The sequence below is a fragment of the Helianthus annuus genome, chromosome 17, assembly GCF_002127325.2.
Source record: "Helianthus annuus cultivar XRQ/B chromosome 17, HanXRQr2.0-SUNRISE, whole genome shotgun sequence".
NCBI lineage: Eukaryota > Viridiplantae > Streptophyta > Magnoliopsida > Asterales > Asteraceae > Helianthus > Helianthus annuus.
The window spans coordinates 153,902,664-153,927,824 of NC_035449.2; positions in this window are offsets into that span (position 1 = coordinate 153,902,664).

Consider the following 25,161-nt stretch of genomic DNA (forward strand, 5'->3'; position numbering starts at 1 on the left):
AAGAATATTCCAGGAATATGCTAGGAATATTCCAAGAATATGCTAGGAATATGCTAGGAATATTCCAGGAATATGCCAGGAATATGCCAGGAATATGCTAGGAATATTCCAGGAATATGCCAGGAATATGCTAGGAATATGCCATATGGAATGTCTATAAATACCTTGAGATGGCACACTAGACAATTCACCACCCAACACCACAAAACTACTCTCTCCTCTCCCTCAAAAACTTTCGGCCGAACACCCCTTGATCATCCATCATATTTTTCGATTTTGTTCTTCACATTCCAACATCATACAAGTGTCAAGTGTCACGCATAAGAAGGCTTGGTGCACTCGTAGCTCGAAGGACCTCTTTCTCTAGCTTTTATCCACCACATTCGCGTCTAGATACTTCCCTAGCCTCGAGCTAGTGGTATGTTGCTTAAAACACATTCTTGAGCTATTTTGAAGTGGTTAATGTGATGTGTAATGATTAAAACTCGAAATCTTACAAAATGGTGCATTAAAGTCTACTAAAAACATGAAAAATGATGGTTAAAAGCTCACTAGTTGTGTAAATGTTGTAGTAATTGAAATTTGTGATTATTTAGGCCCGATCTACGTTGTGGTAGCTCGGATCATCATTTAACCCTGTTTGGTTAAGATCATGGATCTTGACATAAGCTTGTTTGAAATGGTGCAAGGGTTAAAAGGTGAAACTCTACCACACAAGAAACATGAACTTGTGTAAAAGTATTTTTACTTATGAAATAGTGTCTAAAACTAGCCGATCTATGTGTCCACGAGTGGTATTTTCAAAAGACCAAGCGTCAAAAGAAATCACATGTTCTAATCCGGATCTTACACAAACAAAAGTGATTTTTTTTGTGATCAAAAAGTGTGCGAACACTAGTGTAAAAAAAGTTTTAACAAAGAAATAATTTTCGTAAAAACCGACTAGAAGTTGTGGAACTTCATATTCTTTAAAAATAAAGTTTTTTTTTAAGAAATTAAACTTATTTTTAAAGATAACAAGACTTACTAAATGTGCTAGTAAATTACTACACATTTTTGTAAATATGCAAGTTCATGAAATGGGGAAAATTAGTGATTGTTGTTGATGATTATTGTTGATAATTGTTGTTGATGATTATTGTTGATAATTGTTGTTGATGATTATTGTTGATAATTGTTGTTGATGATTGTTGACGATTTAAAAGAAAATAAACACATGTTTTGAAAACATGGGAAACCTCCATTTTTAGGGGAAACTCTGTCAAAATTTTTATAAATTTTGACACTTAGAAAAATATAAGTTTTTGAAGAACTTATTCCCTAAAAATGTATTTAAAGGTATTACCAAGGTTTTCCTAATTTTTAGTGATAAGAAATGAGGATTTCTTCAAAAATAAAAGTGGATATAAATATGTATATTTTTGAGAGAAAAATATATATTATTTTATCACCAACTTTTGTGCTAAGTGTATATAGTATGTGTTATACGTGCTAGCGTATTGAGACGTAAAGATACACTAAATACTCATGAGGAGTATAAACATGAAAATACACATACAACATGCTTAGACACATACAAGAGGATATATTTATGAAAATATATTACTTGGACAAAATACATAATTCGGGTGCAAAATACAAGATACGTATATTTATTTTTGAGAAAATGATATAAGACAAATAGTTAAAAATATAAATATTTTTAACACGAGAACACAAATACAAAAGATAGTGACTTGCACTTGTGCGTTACAAGTCTAGTGACTAACGTTAATAAAACGCGTTTAGGTCACGACGCTAGATAAGCAACTCCGGTGAAGTTTACGACGCAGGAACGCAAAGTAGTGAGTTCATGTTCCCCCTTTTCTTTAACTGTTTTTGGTTTTATAACTCTCGGGGGTGAAATACATGTTACAAATATTATAATTTTTTTACAAGTAGTAAAAATACAAGAAGCACTCTTGGTGAGAACGAGTACCGAGTGTAATACGAATCGAGAATACAAAAATACGAGAAGCACACTTGGTGAGAACGAGAACCAAGTATGATGTGCTTTAAGAAATGCCTAGAAATTACTAGATCATGTGAGCATAGACTTAATACTAAAAATGCCATAAAGTCTTGGTGAAAACTAGTACCAAGCCATTAAAAACATTCAGTAATTAGGGACGAGGGTTAGATCTAACGGGTACGGCCGAGCCCCACTCATGGTCCTTATGTGACCTCTTGAGTGCTTCGGTGTCCCAGTCGAGGTAAATCGACACAGTCAAGGTAAATCGACACAGTCGAGGTAAATCGACACAGTCGAGGGTAATCGACACAGTCAAGGGAAATTGACACAGTCGAGGTTAATCGACACAGTCGAGGGTAATCGACATAGTTAAAGGAGCCAACACTAATGCTCCATAAGTCCTCGCATGCCTTAAAGGAGCCAACACTAATGCTCCATATGTCCTCACATGCCGAAATGTCTTTGTACAAACATTCAATTAGTACGTGGTGTACACAAGAAAACTTGATTTTTGCAAGAATACTTTATTTATACAAGATACATACCATGTTTTCATACTCGGTATGCAAAACGCATGAACTCGCTCAACTTTATGTTGATGTTTTCCAAAATTACATGTATTTCAGGTGACAGGATGGATCTTGGGCGCAAGTGTTGTAACTAGAAGTAGACTACAAGTTTAGATGTCATCCACTTTTGTTGAATTGTAACCTAGATGAAGGTTGTGTTTTAAAACTTAAATGACAAGTGTTTGTGATCCTCAAAATTTTCCGAATGGATGAACATCGTTTTAAATCATGTTGTTGTTTATTATGATTGAATGCAATGATAACAAGCTAGTCACACATCATACGCTTCCGCAAAAGACAGGGTGTGACACATAATTAGCAAAGTTAGCAAACCATGGTTGAGTATCAATAGTAAGTAAATGCTCATCTGGAAAAGTTTCCAGAATATCATGTTCAGGTCCTTCAATCTCATTCACCACTCGTGACAGGTGATCTGCCACCACGTTTTCGCTTCCCTTCTTATCTCGTATCTCCAAATCGAATTCTTGCAATAAGAGGATCCATCTGATAAGCCTTGGCTTTGCGTCCTTTTTCTCCATAAGATACCTGATTGCAGAGTGATCAGAAAACACAATTACTTTACTACCACAAATATAAGGTCTAAATTTGTCTAATGCATAGACAACAGCAAGAAGCTCCTTTTCTGTGGTGGTGTAATTCAACTGAGCATCCGCGAGAGTCTTGCTCGCATAGTAGATTGCCACCGGTTTCTTGTCAACTCTCTGTCCCAAAACTGCACCTACTGCATAGTCACTAGCATCGCACATTATTTCAAAAGGAAGTGACCAATCAGGGGATTGTAGGATGGGTGCTTCAACTAACTTTTGTTTTAGTGTCTCAAAAGATCTCTTACAATGCTTGTCAAAAACAAATGGGACATCTTTTAACAAAAGATTACATAACGGTTTAGTGATAACTGAAAAGTTTTTAATGAACCGTCTGTAAAAACCGGCGTGTCCAAGAAAGGAACGGACGCCTTTGACACTTGTGGGTGGTGGCAAGGTTGAAATTACTTGAATTTTTGCGTGGTCCACTTCAATTCCCTTACTCGAGACAACGTGTCCCAACACGATGCCCTCCTGAACCATAAAATGGCTCTTTTCCCAACTTAATACCAGGTTTGTTTCAACACATCTTTTTAGCACTCGTGACAACTGTTCTAGACAGGCCTCAAAAGATGTGCCAAATATTGAAAAGTCATCCATAAAAATCTCCAAAGACTCCCCGACCATATCTGAAAAGATACTCATCATACACCTTTGGAAGGTGGCCGGGGCATTACACAGTCCAAATGGCATTCGCCTAAATGCAAAAGTACCGTAAGGACAGGTAAACGTAGTCTTTTGTTGATCATCAGGATGAATAGCAATCTGATTATAACCTGAATAACCATCAAGAAAACAGTAAAATTTCTGACCTGCGAGCTTTTCCACAATCTGATCAATAAAAGGAAGTGGGAAGTGATCTTTCGAAGTTGCAGCATTCAACTTTCTATAATCTATGCAAATTCTCCACCCGGTTACCGGCCGGGTGGCCACTTCCTTACCGTCTTCACCTGTAACAATCTGGATGCCCGCCTTTTTAGGCACCGTCTGTGTCGGACTCACCCAAGTACTGTCTGATATGGGATAGATGATCCCTGCATCCAACCACTTTAAGACTTCCTTTTTCACAATTTCCCGCATGTTTGGGTTCAGTCTTTGTTAAGCATCTCGAGCCGGTTTTGCTCCCTCCTCAGTGATGATCTTATGCATAACAATGGATGGACTAATCCCCTTGAGATCAGCGATTGTCCACCCAATTGCGGCCCGGTTGGCTATTAACACTTCCATTAAAGCTTTTTCTTGTTCAGGTGATAAATTGGAAGCGATAATTACCGGTAGGGTGTTGTTGTCGCCAACGAAAGCATACTTCAAATGCTTTGGCAATGTCTTTAACTCGACTTGTGGAGGTGATTCAAGTGATGGCTTCAACTGAGTGTCAATATGATCCGGTAAATTCTCGACTTGATGTGTCCAAGTCGGCTTCAATTCCCTAGCAGCCATCACCTCCAACTCTTCTTCCGCATATTCCAATTCCACCTCTATTTCTGCCAAATCCCTGTCACAAACAAAACACGTCTCTATAGTGCATTCCCCACTTTCGTGAGGATAACACCCGTCAATAATGTCCGCCATGAAGCATTCATCATTGACTAGAGAATCAGATGCACGGACAAAAGCATTTAATCGGACCTTACGATTTCCAAACGTGATGTCAACCGTACCATTTCTACAATCGATTAGTGCATTAGCGGTTGCTAAAAATGGTCTACCAAGTATGACATTAGGTTGTTTAGTATTTTCAATTTGCACATAGTCTAAAACCAAGAAGTCAACCGGGTAATAAAACTCGTCAACTTTGACAATGACATCACGCAAGATCCCCCGGGGTAGTTTTAACGTCAAGTCGGCCAACACCACGGTGGTGTCGGCTTGTTTCAATGGTCCGAAGTCGTATTGATCGTATAAACTTCCCGGTAAGATGCTAACACTTGCTCCCAAATCCAGCAAGGCTCGACTCATCTTAAATTCACCCACTTGAATGGGGATTAGAGGAGCACCTGGATCTCGGAGCTTTGGTGGAAGATCACCCGACAAAACGGCACTAACTTTTTCGGTTAAAGCTATATTTTTGGAAATTTGTTGTGACGTTTTTGGGTGCAAAGCTCTTTCACCCTGTTATTTTTGAGATTTTCTTTTTTATTCTTTTTAGGGCTAATAGGTCCCGGCTCCACATCGGACTCGTCTTCCTCATCAACCTCCTCCACAACACCTTCAACCAACTGTGGAGGAGTCCCAACCTGATTATCATAAACTTTCCTAGAACGAAGAATACTTACCTGATTAATTCTAGCATTAGACGAACTCCCTTGATGTTGTGGATTCTTTGTGGTATCACTAGGCAATCGACTCGAATCTTTTCTCCCTTATGCCATCTCGGTCGCCAGTTGGGCGACTTGCTTTTCCAATGCTTGATGAGATTTAGCTTGCACTTCTTGGTCTTTTTTCATTTGCTTCAACATTTCCATAATCTCCCGATTGGAAACCTCCTCGTTTGAAGTATTTGCCTTGCCCTGCTCCTGTTGTTGCTGATAACTTCTTTGCCCTTGTTGTAATTTCCTTGAGGGTAATTCTGATTATAATTCGATTGACGGTTCTGATACGGCTGGCTTCCTTGATTCGGTACCTGAAAATGAGGATTCAATTGATTAGTATTACTGTACCGAAAGTTTGGATGATTACGCAAACCTGGATGATATGTGTTTGAATTCATATCATAATTCCTTTGCTCTCCATAAACCATGTTCACGTCCTCCTCAGCCGCTACAAACTGACCCGGGCATGCATCCAACGTATGTCCCAAATCTCCACATGAATCACAAACCGGAAAGGTTTGCGCCGCATGCAGTGCATCCCGTTCGCCCAAACCTCGAAATTTCGCTAACTGGCGTTCCAATGCCTCCTTTTCTCTCTCTAGCTGAGCAACCCTTGCATTAGAAGCTCCCGCACTTGATGGTGCCACAATTGGATACTTTTTATTCCTATCCGACTGTGCCTGCCTCTTCGAATCTGCTGCAACAATATCCAAGTAATCCCAATCTACATCCACATGATTTTTCAAAAATGTACCCCCAGTGATAGCCTTAATATCCCGTCTATCCTCATTGGAAATCCCATCGTGGAATGCGGTAATCAACTCCCATCTTTGAATACCATGGTGAGGACAATTACGGATCAATTGATTGAACCGTTTCCAAGCCTCGTAAAGAAGCTCACCCGGTAATTGTTGGAACTCTCTAATTGCTAATCTCCCCGTTTTAGTTCTTTGCGGGGTATAGTACTCATCCAGAAATTGTTGCTGCAGCTCTTGCCATGTATAAATGCTAGCATATGGCAACGATGTAAACCAATCCCTCACAGCATCCTTTAATGAAAACTGAAACAATACCAATTTAACCTGATCTGGCATGAACCCATATCCAGCAATCATACCACAAACTGCCTCAAAGTCTGCTATGTGTGCATATGGCTCCTCAGTACCTTTTTCGTGAAAGGTAGGTAGCATGTTCCGAATATGTGGTTTTGCTTCAAACGAACATTCCACGTTACCCGGTGCGACTGGCATCACTATCGGTGATGCATGCTCAGCAATGTGCGGCCTGAAGTGACTCTCAACCCCTCGAATATTCGGATCCGGGAAGCGAGGATCTCTTTGTCTTTGGCGAGGTGCAATCGGTGCCCTATGAACCTGTGGCGGGGTCTGATAAGCATCTACTCCCCGTGGCTGTCTATGTTGCTGATACAACGACTGATTACGATTAAATGCCTGATTTTGAACTCCACCTGGATAACCCATATACCCCTCATTTATCCCCCACTCCTCGTCTCTATAACCATCATCCCATGTTTCGGTTCTCGCCCTATTGTCCACTTGCTCAAACATAGCACCCGACCGGTTCGGGTGTGGTATTAAATTCGGTTGATTCGTGGCCCGCAACGGCTCGGGCTGTGGTGGTAATCGGCTTTCTAGAGAGTAAAGTGGTCCACCAATAAAATGAAATTCTCCAGTTGGAGCAGAGGTTGGTTGGGTGGTTGTGCTTGATGATGGTGCAATGGGTGTGGTCTGTTGTTGTGGTTCAGATGTAAATGGAGGTGGTGGCATTGGTGGCAATTCCGTAGTTGATGTTTGTTGTGGTGTTTGCTGTTGTGGGGTGGATTGGTTTTCTGAAGGATTCATGGTGGTTTGAACTGCTTTTCCCTTCAAGGCTGAACGAAGAAGCATATTTTGGCGTGCGGTCTTTTCAATTTCGGGATCAAACAAGAGCGGAGAAGATCTTCCTGAAAACCGAGTATGCATGCAAAAAGATCACCTGCACACAAGTAAACAAGAAAACAAAGCGTAATACCGAACAAGACAAAACTAAACAAAAAGAAATATTTTTGGGTTTTTATGATTTTTTCAAAAACAATAAAAGAAACGACTACTACTAAACTAACACTAAGCGCACGAATTCCCCGGCAACGGCGCCATTTTGATGACTGTCGTAAGGGTCAATCAAAAACCTAAATAAGCTACGTAGATAGCGTAAGTAGGGTATCGTATCCACGGGGAATTTGTGGTCAGTGTCGCGTTTTTTAACTAAGAACTAAATTAACTGGATTGGGGGTTTTGCGAGTTTGATTATAAAGACTAAAAAGCTAAGTAATAAAGTTGTAATCAATACGAGAAAGAATAACCTCTACCCGGAATCCCAATTACCCGTTTAACATCAAAACCTGTTTACCGATTCAAAACACCACATAGACATGGCCTCGGAATTAATGAATCTGATCAGTTATCAAGGATAGTTTTTAAGATTCACTATGCCACCTAATAACCCGTTCAATTGTGTCAACTACCCGCCAATTTACCAACCCGCTAACAACGCAAGAAAGTTGCCAATACGCTTAATAAACGACAAATAATTCAAACACAATAAACATTTACCAAGAATCCAACACGAGTGGTCAAGCTGTACCAGTTACACGAATCCGCAAACAAGAATTAATGCCAAACAATGTAAAAGTTCATCCGAGTAGAAGTTATAAGAAGTTTAGCCGCTCATTGTTGTCATAATAGCTTCAGTAATGATTCGGGAATTACAAAACATGAAGAATGGATTTGAATGATTGCGTATGATGGAGAGATGATGCTCTACGTTCGTCCCCAAAACTCTGATTGCCGGCTGCCTGTTCCAGAAAATAGCGAACAACCCTAAAAAATCCAATCGTATCGATTAAAAACCTTTTCTTCTCGGCACCTTGGCCCGCGAGTCGCGGCAGGAAACACTTAACACCCCGCGTATCGCGGGGATGCATATATGAACCGACTTCATTTGATCTTCTCAGGCGGGTCGCGGAGCCATTTATGTCATATGCCGCGTGTCGCGGGAATATCCCTGTTGACTTTTTCCAGTTCAGCTCCATATGTTGACTTGCCAGCTCCTTAAACCTTCATTATTCCCTGTTTTAAGCCCTGCTAAACACAAACATCACTATTCTATAAGTAACCTAACTCATACAACTTAACGTATATAACGAACTAACAATCGACACTTAATACTATAACTATGCTTATTTTAACTTAACATCAGTGTGTTGACATACTGAAGCTTGTTCAACACCATCTCCAAAAGAAAAATAAAAATTATGTTTATAGCTCAGCATATAACAGAAATTCTGATGAAAGACCATTAAGAAGAAATAATCGGATTAAAATTTCATTAGAAAGAGTTCCCAAGCATGCCTGGGTACCAAAAACCCTCTAACCATTCCATTTCAGGACCATCATGTGCAGCAGATCTGGTACTGCGATTCAGGAGGCTCCAAGCACATGACTGGGGATAGGAGCTTACTCAGCAACTTTGTTTCAAAGCTGGGTAAAATGGTAAATTTTGGAAATGGAGTGAAAGGGAGGATCATGGGATACGGATGTATAAGGTATGGATGCTTGACCATTGAGAAAGTAGCCTATGTTGAAGGCTTAAAGTATAATTTGCTGAGTTGTGGTCAATTCTGTGACAAAGGTTTTCAGGTAACCTTTTTACCAGAAAAATGCTTGCTGATAGGTATGGATGATAACAAAATAATTTTAAGTGGAAAAAGAATAAGACAATCAATATACTATTTTGATTTCAAAGAAGAAAATGAACATCCAAAACTATGTTTATTTTCAAAAATCAACAAAGGAAGTAGTTGGTTGTGGCATAAAAGGTTGGCTCACTTAAATTTCGAAAACCTAAGCAAACTAGCAAGCAAGGGTCTGGTAAAAGGATTACCTTTTATATCCTCAAAGAAGGATAAAATTTGTGATGCTTGTGAGATGGGGAAATCCAAGAGAAGCTCACACAAATCAGTTTCTGAATCTTCTATTACACAAAATTTGAAACTTTTACACATGGATTTGTGTGGACCCATAAGTACAGAAAGTTTTTCTGGAAAGAAATACATACTAGTAATAGTTGATGAATTTTCCAGATACACATGGGTCGAATTTTTAAGGAAGAAAAGTGAAACACCTGATCTCATCATTAATTTTATCAAGAAAATTGAAAATCTGTTAAAACTAACAGTCAGAAGGATCAGGTCAGACAATGGGACAGAGTTTAAAAATTCAAAAATTGAGAGTTTTCTTGTAAGTAAAGGAATCTCTCATGATTTTTCTGCTCCCAGAACACCTAAACAGAATGGGGTTGTTGAAAGAAAGAATAGAACCTTAGTAGAAGCTGCCAGAACAATGCTTACTTATACTAAAATGCCCACTCACTTTTGGCAGAAGCAATAGCAAATGCATGTTTTACTCAAAACAGAACCCTAATCAACAAAAGGCTAAACAAAACACCTTACAACATTATTAATGGAAGGATTCCAAGTGTAAAATTTTTACACACATTTGGTTGTAGATGTTTTGTTTTCAATGATTTTGAAAGCCTTGAAAAATTTGACAGAAAAGCAGAAAAAGGTATTTTTCTTGGATATTCTTTGTCCTCAAAAGCTTATAGAAATTTTATTCTTAACATAAGGACAATCAGAGAAAGTTTGTTTGTTTCATTTGATGACTCATCAGAAATAGAGGTTTCTGATGAATACAAGTTAAGATGGATCAAAGGACATGTTCATTCTGACATCATTGGCAATCCAGCTGATGGTGTGAGAACAAGATCTGCAACTGCACATGAGTGTGCATATGCTGGGTTCCTAAGCAAGATAGAACCCAAGTCGGTCGAAGAAGCTCTGAATGACTCAGACTGGATTCAAGCTATGAAAGAAGAGCTTGATCAGTTTGAAAAGAGCAAGTATGGGATCTGGTACCCAAGCCTAAGGACAAATCTGTCATAGGCTCAAAATGGGTATTCAGGAATAAATCTGATGAGAATGGCATAATCACCAGGAACAAAGCAAGGTTAGTGGTCAAAGGTTACGGTCAACAAGAAGGTATTGATTATGATGAAACTTTTGCACCAGTAGCCAGATTAGAAGCTGTAGGAATTTTTCTTGCTTATGCTGCATCCAAGGATTTCAAATTTTATCAAATGGATGTAAAATCAGCTTTCCTGAATGGTAAAATTGAGGAAGAAGTTTATGTGCAGCAACCAGAAGGCTTTGTTGATCCAAAATTTCAAAATCATGTTTATAAATTAAACAAAGCCTTGTATGGGTTGAAGCAAGCTCCTAGAGCCTGGTATGAAACCTTGTCAAACTTCTTACTCAATTCTGGGTTTACTAAAGGTACTATTGACACCACACTTTTCCTCAAAACACACAAAGGTCATACTTTGTTGGTCCAGATATATGTTGATGACATTATATTTGGATCAACAAATGAAAAATTTTGTAAAAAGTTTCAAAAGTTGATGACCAGCCACTTTGAAATGAATATGATGGACCTTTTTCTTAGGGTTACAAGTTAAACAAAGAATTGATGGAATATTTTTGAGTCAATAAAAATATGTGAAAACAATTCTACAAAAATACTCACTTGAAAACTGCTCTGTTTCAAAAACTCCCATGGCAACAGGGAACAAATTCGATTCTGATAAAGATGGAATTAGTGTAGATATTAAAACCTACAGGGGAATGATAGGATCATTGCTATATTTGACTGCAAGCAGACCAGATATCATGTTTGCAACATGTTTTCTGGCCAGATATCAATGTGATCCTAAAGAATCCCACTTAAAAGCTGTAAAAGGGGTTTTCAAATATCTAAAAGGCACATCAGAACTTGGTCTCTGGTATCCAAAGGATACAAACCTTGAATTAATTGCATACACAGATGCAGATTATGCAGGGTGCAAGATTGACAGAAAAAACACATCTGGTGCTTGTCAGATCTTGGGAGAAAAATTGGTATGTTGGGCAAGCAAGAAGCAAAACTGTGTTGCCACATCAACAGCAGAATCAGAATATGTAGCAGCAGCAAGCTGCTGTTCACAAGTGCTGTGGATGCAAACTCAACTGAGGGACTATGGAGTAAATCTGACAAAAATACCAATTCTATGTGATTCAAAGAGTGCAATTGCAATAACAGAAAATCCAGTTCATCACTCAAGAACCAAACACATAGATGTCAGATATCACTTCATAAAAGATCATGTGGAGAAAGGTAACATAGAAATGTATTTTGTTCCAACTGAAAACCAAATTGCTGATATCTTTACAAAGCCTCTTGATGAAAAGAGACACAACTTTTTGATCAGCAAACTGGGCATGGTTAATTTAAAAGATGAAAAATTTTCAAAAAACAAAAAGACACAAATTGAAAACCAAATTGATGATCATCAAAAGACTGATAATCAAAGACTGATTAAACAAGGTTCTGATAAAGAAATCCATCAATCTGATGGACATCAGAAAGTCCGATAAATCATCAGTGAATGTGATGATTTATCAAAAAATCTAAAGAGGTATCAGAAAATCTGATAAAATCATCAAAAATTCTGATACAACATCAGAAACTTTGTTTAAACAGCAGGATGATCATTAATCATCAAGGACTCCTATCTTCATACATATCCCAGTTGTATAAATTCATAGTTGTGCATAGTTTATTTTTGAATTTTCTTTATTTTATTAAAAAAACAAAAAAGGGGGAAAAGTAACACGCATTAAGATAAAATTCAGAAAAAATCAACCGTCACAAGAAATTTTTGTAGAAATGTAAACTTATTCTTACAAAATCAATGCATGCAACGTCATTTTCACATAAGAAGTTTAAGAGACACGTAGGCACTAAAATGATTAGGAGCTATGAGAGTAGCCGCCTAGCTATTAAATGCTTACTCACACATGGCGCTTAGTAGACTGTCATATTCACTGCAACAGATATTGTCTTAATTGAAGAGATGAAAATAAAAACCTTTTACTGTTAGTATCATTTATGAGGAACTATCACTTTCATCTATGAATATTAACAACCTGAAAAGGACTTTCTTCACACCAAAATCATCTCTTCAAAAGCCCTTCATCAGAAACTTCTTATTTTAGAAATTGGTCGCCCAAAATCAATGAAAGTTACACAATTCCCTCTCCCTCTTCACAGACATCACAATCTTAGGCTAAGATCTAACTTGGAAGGACCTGCATGGGAGGACTGCAGGTATGTGTATAATATGATCATGCGAAGTCCCTTGGGCTTTGCTGTATCAACACATGTCACTATATATCCACAACTTCTACAAGAATTCTGGTGGAATGCTCAAATCGTTTTAAGTGGCACTTCCATGTGGATTGATAGCAAAGCTATTGTCACGACCCTCGACCCCATCTGGCCGGAATCGGTGCCGTGAGCAGTCCAGTGGTACCGGTGATTATTTTGAAAAACATTGCAGCGGAAATTTCATCAGGACCGTGAGTTAGGAAAAATATCAGAGTTTAGAAACACCGGATTTTATTTCAAAAGATGGAATAAATTCCATGTTTTACAATGGTAGCTTTTAAGAAAAATAATATTTCTTAATTTGAAAATAAGCCACTTCTTGTAGTCCTTCAGTGTCGGATCCAATCCTTACTCCAATCTATTGTAATTACCTGAAACACGTTTTAAAAAGATTTTGTCAGCGGGAAATACTGAGTGAGTTCATTCAGTTTTTAGGAAATGACCCATAGTTATAAATTACAGCATAAGAGCGATTACAATGGTTCATATCTTATCTTTATCTGGCTTTCTGCCACAATGGTGACAAGTCACAATGGTGACGATGGTCATACCACTATTAGGTTAATGAACTCTAATAGTGACGTTTCTCCCTAGTAGGTCAATGAACCTAACTGGGAGAAATAGTAATGTGCACAATACCCCACTAACCAATAAATCAAGATATCCACGACTTAGTCCCTGTAATTATAACTTTTGAAAATACTTTGAGGTATTGTAAAACAGTTTGAGAAAAAGAGAATGACTCACTAATCATCATGCAGGATTGAGTTAACAAACTTTTTGATTCTACTTTTCCCGATAATTAAGCATGTACTTTATTATTCTGGATCTTCTGATGATTTAATAGTTTGTTTGATTGTAAGGGTGTAGAGTGTTTTTGGTGGTTTAACAGAATGGAATATGTATTGGTGTAACACCCAAATCAAACCTTAACGAATTTCACAAAAACCGGGTTAATGATCAATACAGCTTTTACGATAACTCACGAGATCAATTTCTCACAATGAATGACAAAGTGCAATACTTCAACTCATTTATCAAAATGACAAACGACAAAGTATAATACTTCAACTCATTTATCAAATTATCGACAAACGACAAAGTATAATGCTTCAACTCATTTATCGAATTATCGACAAACGACAAAGCATAACCCAAGGTGGGCGGCACTTAGACATTCTTTGGATATATTGATTGCTCGGAAAATGAATCGTAATAGCGATCGAGTTACTACCCTGTTATTGCGGCAGAATTTCAAGATTAGGTGGGTTTTTGTAGTATTTCGACGATATCTCGTTGCCTGAATCGAATTTGCTCGTCGAACCAACACAGGAAATCAAGTGCCAAACTCCTCTATTTATACTGGAAAAACGGCGCGCTCGCGTGTCACGACAGGGAAACCTGGTCCTGGCGCATGGCGCGAGAGGTCACTTTTAATATGAGGTAGCCACGCGTCCCAGTAGCTTGGGTGAGTCGACGGTTCGTTAAAATTCAATTTCTATCGAAAACAGTTTGGATAATACTAACTAGGAAATACCCCCCCTGAGTTTTAGGGGCCCTGATCCTGATTTCGATTGTTCTGAAAATTTTAGGGGTCATGCGGTATCACTTGGGGGTCTCAATTAGGGTTTCCTATTGGACAAAATATAATAAGAAATAATAGTTTTGGTGAGAGTTGTTACAGCTATGGGGGTAAAAATCACCCTAAAGGAGGAAACACTCAGAGATGTCCTCCGGCTAGGTGATGATCAGGAAAACACCTTCCTGGATAAGGCAGATGTGCAACAAACCTTGACAGAAATGGGCTATCATTCAAACAACGTGTCAAGGCAGGTTAGCAAATCTGGTTTTATACCACCTTTCCAGTATTTGGTGACACAGCTGAGTGTCTGCTTTTCTAAAAAGATTGGGCACTTCAATGAGCTGTCCCATAGGATGATGGAAGTGATTCATGCTGTTGTACAGGAAAAACCTTACAACTACACTAAGTTTCTCATGAGAGACTTAGAAGTAAACATTCATGACTGTCAACCTTTTCTGATCTACCCTTGATTCGTAACCAAGGTGATCACCAGTCAGCTAGACTTTGGAGGAGTGAGAAGCTGGTATCCAAAGGAAGAGCTGGCACTTCAAGAAAACATAAGAGATCCCACCCTGGTTCCATCAACGAATCACATTGGACGAATAACCAGTCTCTGGTTATATGTGAAGTGCATGTACAACGTGCTGGATGAGGAGGAGGAGGAGTAGTTGGTGTTTGCTTGTTTTGTTTGTTTTTGTGTGTTTTTTTTGTTATATATTAAGTCTGTCTTATTTTTTTTCTCTACTAAAAAAAAACAACAAAAAACTTGTCAATTGATCTAGGGGGAACTTAGACAATAAGTCTGATAAAAACAAGGAAAATCTGGTGAAAATCAAATGAAATCTGATAGGATTTAGTGAAACTCAGAAAATCTGATGATCAATCAGAAAATCTGATAATTTTTCAGAAAACTCACTAAGTCATCAGAATCTGTTTATACACAAGAAAATTCTCAATATAAACTAAAAATCTGATAATGTATCAGAAAATCAATTCTTATTATCAGAAAAATCTCTTGACAATCAGGAAGTCTAACAAATCATTAGAAAACATTGCCTTTAACCAGATTCAAAGAAACTTATGATCATCTAAATTTTTGAAATAAGTTTCTTTCAAAATATTTTTTTTTTCTGAGGACTGGAACAAGCTATATGTAAAATACTTCCTGAAAATCAGAGCAAAGGTGTGGAGTTCAAAACTGCAAGGTAAGTAAAAATCTTCGAACTCTACTTATTCCCTCTCATCTCAAAAAAAAAATTCTGATTCAATTTCTGTAAATGAATCAAATTCATTCTGATGATATATAAAGGATATTCAACTCTAAAAATCATTACTCAAAGATTTTCTGATATATATCATCAAGAGGAAAACTTGGGAAGATACATAATCTGAGAAAAGGTTTTTATTGGACCTTTTTGAAACAAAGGGGTCCTACATGGAGAAAAGGTGCAAGTTGGACATTAGTGTTTATCCGCTAAATCCTTGGTATCTCTAATTTTCATTAAAAGATTTACATTAAATTAGAGATAAACCAAAGGTTTTTCAAAAACGGTTGTTTCCTAAACGAATTAAAACATCATTAAGGTGTCATTAACCACCTTGAATACAAACAACCTACGAAAAACAATCAAAGATCTCTGTCTTTGTTCACTATAAATACACCATTCGAAAACAGAGACTTCCATCTTCAACCTTCAAACTCAAAACCCTAAAACCCTTTTCTGAAACAAAAACCCAAATTCTCAATGGCAGCTACCAACATCAACACACCACCAATTGAACACTCTGTTCCGTTAATCACTAAAGGTGAATTTCTTCCATTAAAGAGCAACAATGAAGCAATGAATGATAACGTTGAAGAGTATGACATGAAGTGTCAAATTCTCATTGAATTTCTGATCAGATGCCCGATAGCTCAAGCTCTCACAAAGACCAGAGAGGTACCAGAAAGACTCCTACAACAAGTTGTGAAAACTCTCAAAGTCTCAAGTCAAATGGAGCTGACAGCACATGTGTGGGAAAATATCTTCATTACAATCTCAACGGAGAAACTAAGGGAATGTTTAGAACTGCCCTTAAACCAAGGCTATGAAGAAGCACCAGAAAAAGAAGATATGTTCGCACAACTTGATGTTGTAATGGGCTACACGACAAAGATTTCAAAAATCAATGAATTCAAGAGAAACAAGCTACCTGCCTTCTGGCAAGTGTTAATGGAGATCCTGAACAAGTGTTTATCATCAAAGATTGGAGGTACAGACCAGATAAATATGAATGTTCTGACAATCATGTTCAGCCTCATAAATGGGTTGAATATTGATTTTGGAACAGAAATATTTAATCTGATCAGAAGATCAATTCTGACTAAAACTAGAAGGATAGATTCACATCTACCCTTTCCCAAATTTCTGTCAATCATAATTTCTGATGCATTTTCTGAAAGGAACCTAGAAATTCCAAAATCAAAAATTATGTGGAAAACAGAAATCATGAGACCTTGGACTATTGTAGGGTCTTGGAAGTCAGATTATGATGTACCTGTTCTGTCAGAAAAAATGATGTATCTGATACCAGAAGATTCACCATACAGAACAGAATACCTGAAGATGTTAAGCAAAAAGCCAGAAAACAAAGAAGGTTTTGAAAATGTGTCCCCCATGGAGCATGATGCACAAGAGTCAAGCACACAAAGAATGGAGCAGCAGGGTGAATCTGATCCTCATCCAGCTGATAAAGATGTGAATATGAGTCCTATGGCAGAAGAACATCATGCTGAAGTCTCACATATGGGAGAAACAGGTGCACAACACTCTAAACTCAATATATTTCATAATTTTGAGAGTGATTCTGATGAGTCAATTCAAGGAAAGTTTGAAATTGTAGATAGAGGCACTGTTTCTACAAAACAAAATGTGAGTGAAACCAAAGACCCATTTTCTGAATCAGATTCTAAGGAGGAAAATTTGGTGGCAACAGGTGGAGATCAGTCTACTGATCAAGGAAACCTGGTTGAGAAAACTAAGAGTTTGTCAACAACTCATGGAGAACCTGAAAGGGTTCAAGGATATGAGGAAAACCAGGACTTGAATATGTTTAAGTTTTCTGGTGGGGGAACAGAGAATATGGAATATTTCCATCCTCTTAACCTCAGAACAGCAGAGAATGTGTTTACTGCTGGTGTTAGAGGTGGAACATCTGTTGTTTCTCCTATTTACCAAGGACATCAATCTATGTCCACTGAACAACTTCAGAAGAAACTTGAACATGCAACTGCCACTGAGAAAACAGCTACAGAAGGAAAACTTGATCTGATACTGGAAGAATTTAGAAATTAAAAATTAGAGATCAAGGTTTTATCAGAAACTGTGAAAGCTGTGCAGAAGAGACAGAAGATAACACTGCAGCTCTCAACAAACTACAAGAGTCATCAGAAAACAGAGAGAGCTCATCAGAATTCAAGAAAGCTCTTAATGAACTACAAGATATCAAGAAACAGATGGCTGGAGTTGCAACTGCAGGAGAAAGTTCAAGTTCGGGAAGAATTCTTGAAGAAATACAGTTCCTCAGAGCCAACAAGAGCAGCATGGCTAAGGCTTTTGAGAAACTGTTGTTGGAATTAACTGCACAAAGAAATCAAGAAAACCAGGAGTTTCAGAAAATGAAGAAACAAGAAGAAACAAATACTCAAGCTCTTATTAATGTCCATTTGTTAGTAAAGAGATTGCAATATAATATTGCCAGGCTAGCAAAAGTTGACCTTCATGAACTGAAAGCTCTAATTCCACAAGAAAGACAAGCAAGAGGATCAGAAACTCCTCAACAACAACCAGAAAACATTCAGCAAGATCAAACCAAACAAACAGAAACACCAATAGCTCAAAAACAGAAGCAACCCATGGGTCCACCTCCAGATAAACAAAAGTTACTCATGGGTCCTCCACCAAACATCCCAAAGCCAGACACTTCAAAGGTCCAACAGAAAGAACATGTTCCAGTTCAGTCATCCTATACAGCCATCAAAGGAGAAACATATTTTAGCATAAGGATGGATACAAAAGAAAAGAGAAGAATGGAGCATGAAGTGACCTCCTCAGAAAGGACAAGAAAAGTAATGAGAGAAGATTCAGAAGGAAACATCAAAGAAGTAGAAGTGCTGAAAGATGATTTACACACAATGATGTACCCTGAAGAACATCTAAAGCACTAATACTGGAAAGGTCCAGAAGACAACCCAAAAAGGCCACTCTCTCCATTGAGTAAAGTTATTGTTGAAGAAAGAAACAATGGAAGCTGGGTAATTCTGCACAAACACTTGACCAATCCAATAGTATCTATTGAAAGAATCCATACTTTGACTACTGGAGGAGGCATTTTAGGTTATGAAGGACAAAACAAGTACACCCTGATCAGAAAAGATAATAGTGAACAAAAGGTTACTGATGCAAATCTGGCTGATGATATTCACCCAATGGGTATAGTCAAAATGAAGAATATCATTGATAAAGAGAAAAGTAATTCAGTGGTGATCAGAAGAGCCCTTGACAGTCTTAAAAGTGCAGGAGCAAAGTTATACAACAGGGCTGCACTGGCAGATTTTGATCTATGTATCAATTTTGAGTATAGCAACAAAGTACTAATACCTCCTCCCAACACCACAATTCCAGCTGAAATTCCTTCTAAACTGGTAAGAACTAGAGCAATCTTTGACAAACCAGAAATGTGTGTAGTCTTCAAAGATGCTAATGAAGAGAAAGATCTGCTCAGAATCAGTGAAATATGCAGATATTCAAATCAAACTCTGAAATATATAAGGAACTACATGAATGAGAAACAAGAGCAGCTCAAAAAGAAGGGAAAGAACAATGAACAGTTGAGAAAAAACAATTGAAGATTGCATTGAAAACTGGATGGAGTCAAGAGGATGGTACAAAGAAATGTACAAGGAAACTCAAAAGGCAATTGATCACAAGAAAAAGCTGAAACCAGGGGATAAATACAGAAGTGGAGTAAAGATCAATTAATGAATTGATGACATTAAATTTCTGTTTTTGAACAATATTTTAAGTTTTTTTTCTGTTTTGAACAATGGTTGGTTTGATTATGTTTTATGTTTCTGAACTTAGTTGCTTGATTTTTTTTAAGGATTAGTTAAAAGTTGTTTATATTGACATAGATAGTTCATTTTCTTACAATACTTAGGGGGAAACTGTTAGGAATATTTGTAAGTATTGAAGAAAATCACAATCAACTGGATCTATGAAGAGATAACAATCCTGAAGATCAAAACAAGAAGAAGAAGATCAGATAGGACAACTGAAATGCACAGCATCTACTTCAAAGAATCATAAGTTGATCAAGAGCTGATTTGGATTATCAGAGAAGGTCATTTCTGATGGATCTATAACAATCCTGATGAAATATCATCAGTTTATGACGATTCTGATCATCAGATTTTCTGATGATTTGTTCACCAGAATTTCTGATGAAGTGGTTTATCAGAAATTCTGATGAATACCCCACTTGTCTAAAACCAAGCTCTATCCTGCCACCATGACCGAAGCAAGTTGATATTATTGGATATCATGATTACAAAGGCAACTTGAACGTTGGATTCAATGAATATGTCAAATTGCTACTTTTTGCAGGACTTATTGCATGAATAAACTATTGTTTATTCATGTACCCAGCCTTCTATAAATAGAAGGCTCAACTAGTAGAAGACAATTGAGTTTGAAGCTTAGCATTCATATACAACACACAAACTCCATTGCCCTTCTCACCCACAGAATTCAAGATTCATTTGTATTAGATAATAATCTTACAATCACCTTGTAAACTATTTTGTTTCAAAGTGATATAAACTTGATAATTCTGTAGGTCTTGTTTTCTGAAAGTCTGATTTCCATTTCCGCACATCTTTTTCACATCTACTAAAATCACTTGCCATATTACGTGAAAAGAAGTTGTTTAGGCCATACTGGGTCCAACAGGAAGAACAGTAACAACAACATAGGTGTAAGGGTGGAAGAGGATTTGGCCAAGCCATATAAACCAATCAATTTGTCATGCTTCTCCCAGCAAATCGCTGATTATGATTTCTAAACGAAGATCAAAATGTCGTCCCATATCAAAACATATGATGGAACTGAAGATCCATAGGATCACCTCCAGATCTTTACCGGTGCTGCTAGAATCGAGAAATGGTCCAACGCTGAATGTTGCCTCATGTTCATGCAAACCCTAGTTGGGTCAGCTAGAATATGGTTCAATGACCTGCCTGCCAAAAGCGTTCGAAGCTTCGATGACCTTAGCAAAGGGTTCCTAGCCAACTTCTCCCAACAAAGGAGGTACGTTAAAGATGCCACGGTGATCTTCCAGATAAAGCAAAGAGACGATGAAAGCCTTCTAGAGTTCATAGAAAGGTATAAAAAGGAAGGTCTAACATATGTGGGGGCAGATGAAAAGATGAGAGTGGTCGGCTTCATGAACGCCATCACCTCCAAATATCTTACAAGGGATTTCAACAAGTCCCTGCCAAAGACCTTGGAAGAAGCTCTCGAAAGGGCCAAAGCCCACATCAGATGGGAGGAGGTTGTAGACATAAAAGAACAGAGAAAAAGGGGGTTTAGCTGGCGAGGCAACAGCCCCGCTAGAAAGAAGGGAAATTTTCATCCCTACGACAGACGCCAAAGGGGTTTAGAGCAACGAAGTTCTGAAGGCCGGAACCCTCCAAGCAGGGAGAAGGCCGTAAACTTTACAGCTCTTACAAAAACCCCACAGGAGATCCTCGCTACAGAGGAAGTGAAACAAAGCTTCCGACCTCCTAGACCTCTCCCTAAAAGTAAAAGGAATGAAAATTCCACCCAGTTTTGTGAATTTCATGAGGAGAAGGGTCACCATACTAACAATTGCTTTCAACTCAAAAAGAGGATTGAGGAGGCCGTCAAGTCCGGAGAGCTTGCCCACTTGGTAAAGGGGGTAAGGGACAAGATAGCCGAAGGGAAAAGCAAGGAGGTTAACATGGTGGATTTCGATGGAAAGGTTCCCCACAAAAGGCAACGGTTGGAAGCTTGGGACCCACTCTCAAACCCTCTTGTGGTTGAAACCACTGTGGGTACGTTAAAGACAAGCAGAGCCTACATAGACATTGGAGCAGCTATTGAAATTATGTTCGAAAAGTTCTTCAATCGTTTGAGCAATGAGGAACGTTCAAAGCTTCAATCATCCGGAACCTCTATAAAAGGTGTTGCTGATATACCCCTCAAGCCTTTAGGGCAACTAACCCTTGATGTCCGTTTCAGTGAAGGCAAGATGGAAAGAGTTCAGCCTCTCACTTTTGTGGTTATCAATATACCTTCCAACTATGATGTCATCATAGGAAGGCCAGGGCAGTGTGCATTCTATATGGTTGTTTCAGTTGGTCATGGCACAGTGAAGTTCCCCACCGAGAGAGGGATTGCAACCCTTCAACCCACTCAAGAAGCTTACATGGTTGAGGGGGAAAGTTCAAAAAATGAAGGTGACAAGCAAGGGCTGATCATAAACCCCAAATATCCTAAACAAAGGATAAGGGTTAATCCAAGCCTTTCTCAAGAAACCCTCTCGTACCTTGAAAAACTGCTAGTACACTATAGCGATTTCTTTGCTTGGTGCCCAGAAGACATGACGGGTATCCCTCGAAGCATTGCTGAACATGAGCTGAAGATACCACCTAATGTCAAGCCTGTTGTCCAAAAGAAGCGAAGTCTAGCACCCGAAAGAAGCTTAGCAGCCTACCAAGAAGTAGAAAAGCTTGTCTCAGCCGGAATTCTTCAGGAAGTCAAGTATCAATCATGGGTTGCAAACCCAGTCATGGTTCGAAAGCCTGACAATTCTTGGAGAATGTGCATCGACTTCAAGGACTTGAACAAGGCTTATCCCAAAGATTGTTACCCGTTGCCAGAAATCGACCTTAAGGTTGATTCCCTTACTGGTTACCCTTTCAAGTGTTTTCTTGATGCCTACAAGGGTTATCATCAAATCCTTATGAAAGAAGAGGATGAAGAGAAGACCGCTTTTCACACGGATAAGGGTATCTTTTACTATCAAAAGATGCCTTTTGGTCTAAAAAATGCGGGTGCAACCAACCAACGCCTGGTTGACAAAGCTTTTGCTAGTCAAATTGGTAGAAACATGGAAGCATATGTCGACGATTTGGTAATCAAAAGCAAAACAGAATACCAAATGCTTGATGACATACAAGAAACTTTCAAGAACCTAAGGATGGTTAACATGAAACTCAACCCTGAGAAATGTTAGTTTGGGTTTGAATAAGGCAAATTTCTGGGGCATATTGTGGGAAAACAAAGTATAAAGGCCAACCCAAACAAAGTCAAAGCTGTTTTTGAAACCAAACCATCACGAAGCAAAAAGGAGGTGGAAAGTATGAATGGAAAGCTTGCAGCCCTGAAGCGTTTTACCTCAAAATTGGCTGAGAAATCTTTACCCTTCTTTAAAACGCTTAAGGGATGCTCTGACAAAAATGATTTCAAATGGACTAAAGAAGCAGAAGAAGCCTTCAACCAGATGAAGCAACACTTGGCTTCACTCCCAGATATTGCAGCCCAAGAAACAGGAGAGCTGATCTTTGTTTACCTTTCAGTTGCTGAAGAAGCAATAAGTGCGGTTTTAACCATCGAACGAGACAAAGTTCAGGTACCCGTTTATTTCTTCAGCTAAACCTTAAAATTGGCAGAGATCAAGTATCCTCCTCTGGAAAAACTTGCTCTAGCCCTATTCCAAACGGCCAGAAGGCTTCGAAGGTATTTCCAAGCACACCCTATACAAGTGTTCACCGACTAACCCATTAAGAGTGTGCTTGAAAAACCAGAAAATTCGGGACGGTTAGCCAAATGGGATGTGGAACTATGTGAACACAAAATCACCTATATTTCAAGAAAAGTTATCAAAGCCCAAGTCTTGGCTGACTTCATTGTGGAAGTTCCAAAATAAGCCACCACGGAAGTTAATACAACTACCGCTGAACCCTCTGACCTTGAAGCCTGGAAGCTCTTTACCGACGGGGCTTCAAGCGTTGAAGGGTCAGGGGCTGGGCTCATTCTAATCAACCCTGGAGGGTTAGAATTTACATATGCTCTTTGACTTAAATTTCAAACCACCAATAATGAAGCTGAATACGAAGCATTGATAGCCGGCTTAAGGATAGCCAAGGAAATGAAGGTTCAAAAGCTTCAAGTCTTCACAGACTCGTTGTTTGTGTCAAGTCAAGTCAATGACAGCTATGTTGCAAAGGAGCTCAACATGAAGAGGTACAAAGAAAAGTCTAAAGAGTTGATGAACACATTCCAAACGTGTACCATCAAGCAAATCCCAAGGTCTCAAAACAAGAAAGCCGATGCCTTGAGCAAACTTGCCTCTCTCACCTTTGCCTATCTTACCAATAAGGTATTGGTGGAAGTGTTGAAAACTCCTTCGATTCAAGAATTGGAGGTTCAAGATGTAATCACCGAAGAAGGCCAAATTTCGATGACTCCTATTAAAAAATTCCTCAAAAATGTTGAGTTACCTGCTGATCAAATAGAGGCTGAAAGGGCTAAAATTAAATCTAGGCAGTATGTGTTGCAAGGTGAAATCCTCTACAAAAAGGGTTACCTTGCACCATTACTGATATGTGTTGTCCCTGAATGTAACAACTCTCACTAAAATCAATACTTAGGGTGTTAATTATCTATTAAGGAAACCCTAATTGAGAAACCCAAGTAATTCTGCATAAACCCTAAAATTTTCATAACAATCAGAATTAGGATCAGGGCCCCTAAAACTCAAGGGGGATAAACCCTAATCGATATTTATCTTCTAAATTCGTTGTCTGAATTCAAATTTCACGAAATATCAACTCAGCAAGCCTACTGGGACACAAGGCTACCCTAGGGTAGACTGGCATCTCTCGCGCCACGCGACAGGTGCATGTATCCCTGTCGCGACACGCGAGGGGGGCAATTTCTGGGTATAAATAGTCGGGTCTGGGACTTGACATTCTGCTTTAATTCGACACTCAAATTCCTATTATGCTCTGAGTTATAGTCGAAACAGTCCAACAACACACATTAATCTCGAAACGCTGCCGCAATCAGGGTAATAACTCGATCGCTATTACGATTCAACGTCCGATCGATTATAACAATCCAACGATTGTTTGAGTGCTGCTCAAATTGAGTTTATACTTTGTTATTCATAGTGATTTCGACTTGAATGTTTGAGTGCTGTTCGAATTCGGACTATACTCTGTCATTCGTTGTGAATCCGTTTAATTGTTAAGTATTGCACTTGTAAATCGTTGTGAGGGTTTAATCTCGTGAATTGTCGTAACTGCTGTATTAGTTACTAACCCGTTTGTGTGTACGTTGTTATTCAAATTAGATTAATCAAGGCTAATCAGTAGGCTTATACTCTGCTCGTTAAATCTGCAATGTGAGTCATTCTCTTTTTATCAACTGTTTTACAATACCTCAAATTATTTTCAAAGGTTATAATTACAGGGATTAAGTCGTGGATATCTTGAATCACTGGCTAGTAGGGTATTGTGCACATTACTAATTTTCTCCCAGTTAGGTTCATTAACCTACTAGGGATAATCATCACTATTTTGGGTTCATTGACCTAATAGTGGTATGACCATCGTCACCATTGTGACTTGTCACCATTGTGACAGAGCGCCAGATAAAAATAAGATATAAACCATTGTATCGCTCTTATGCTGT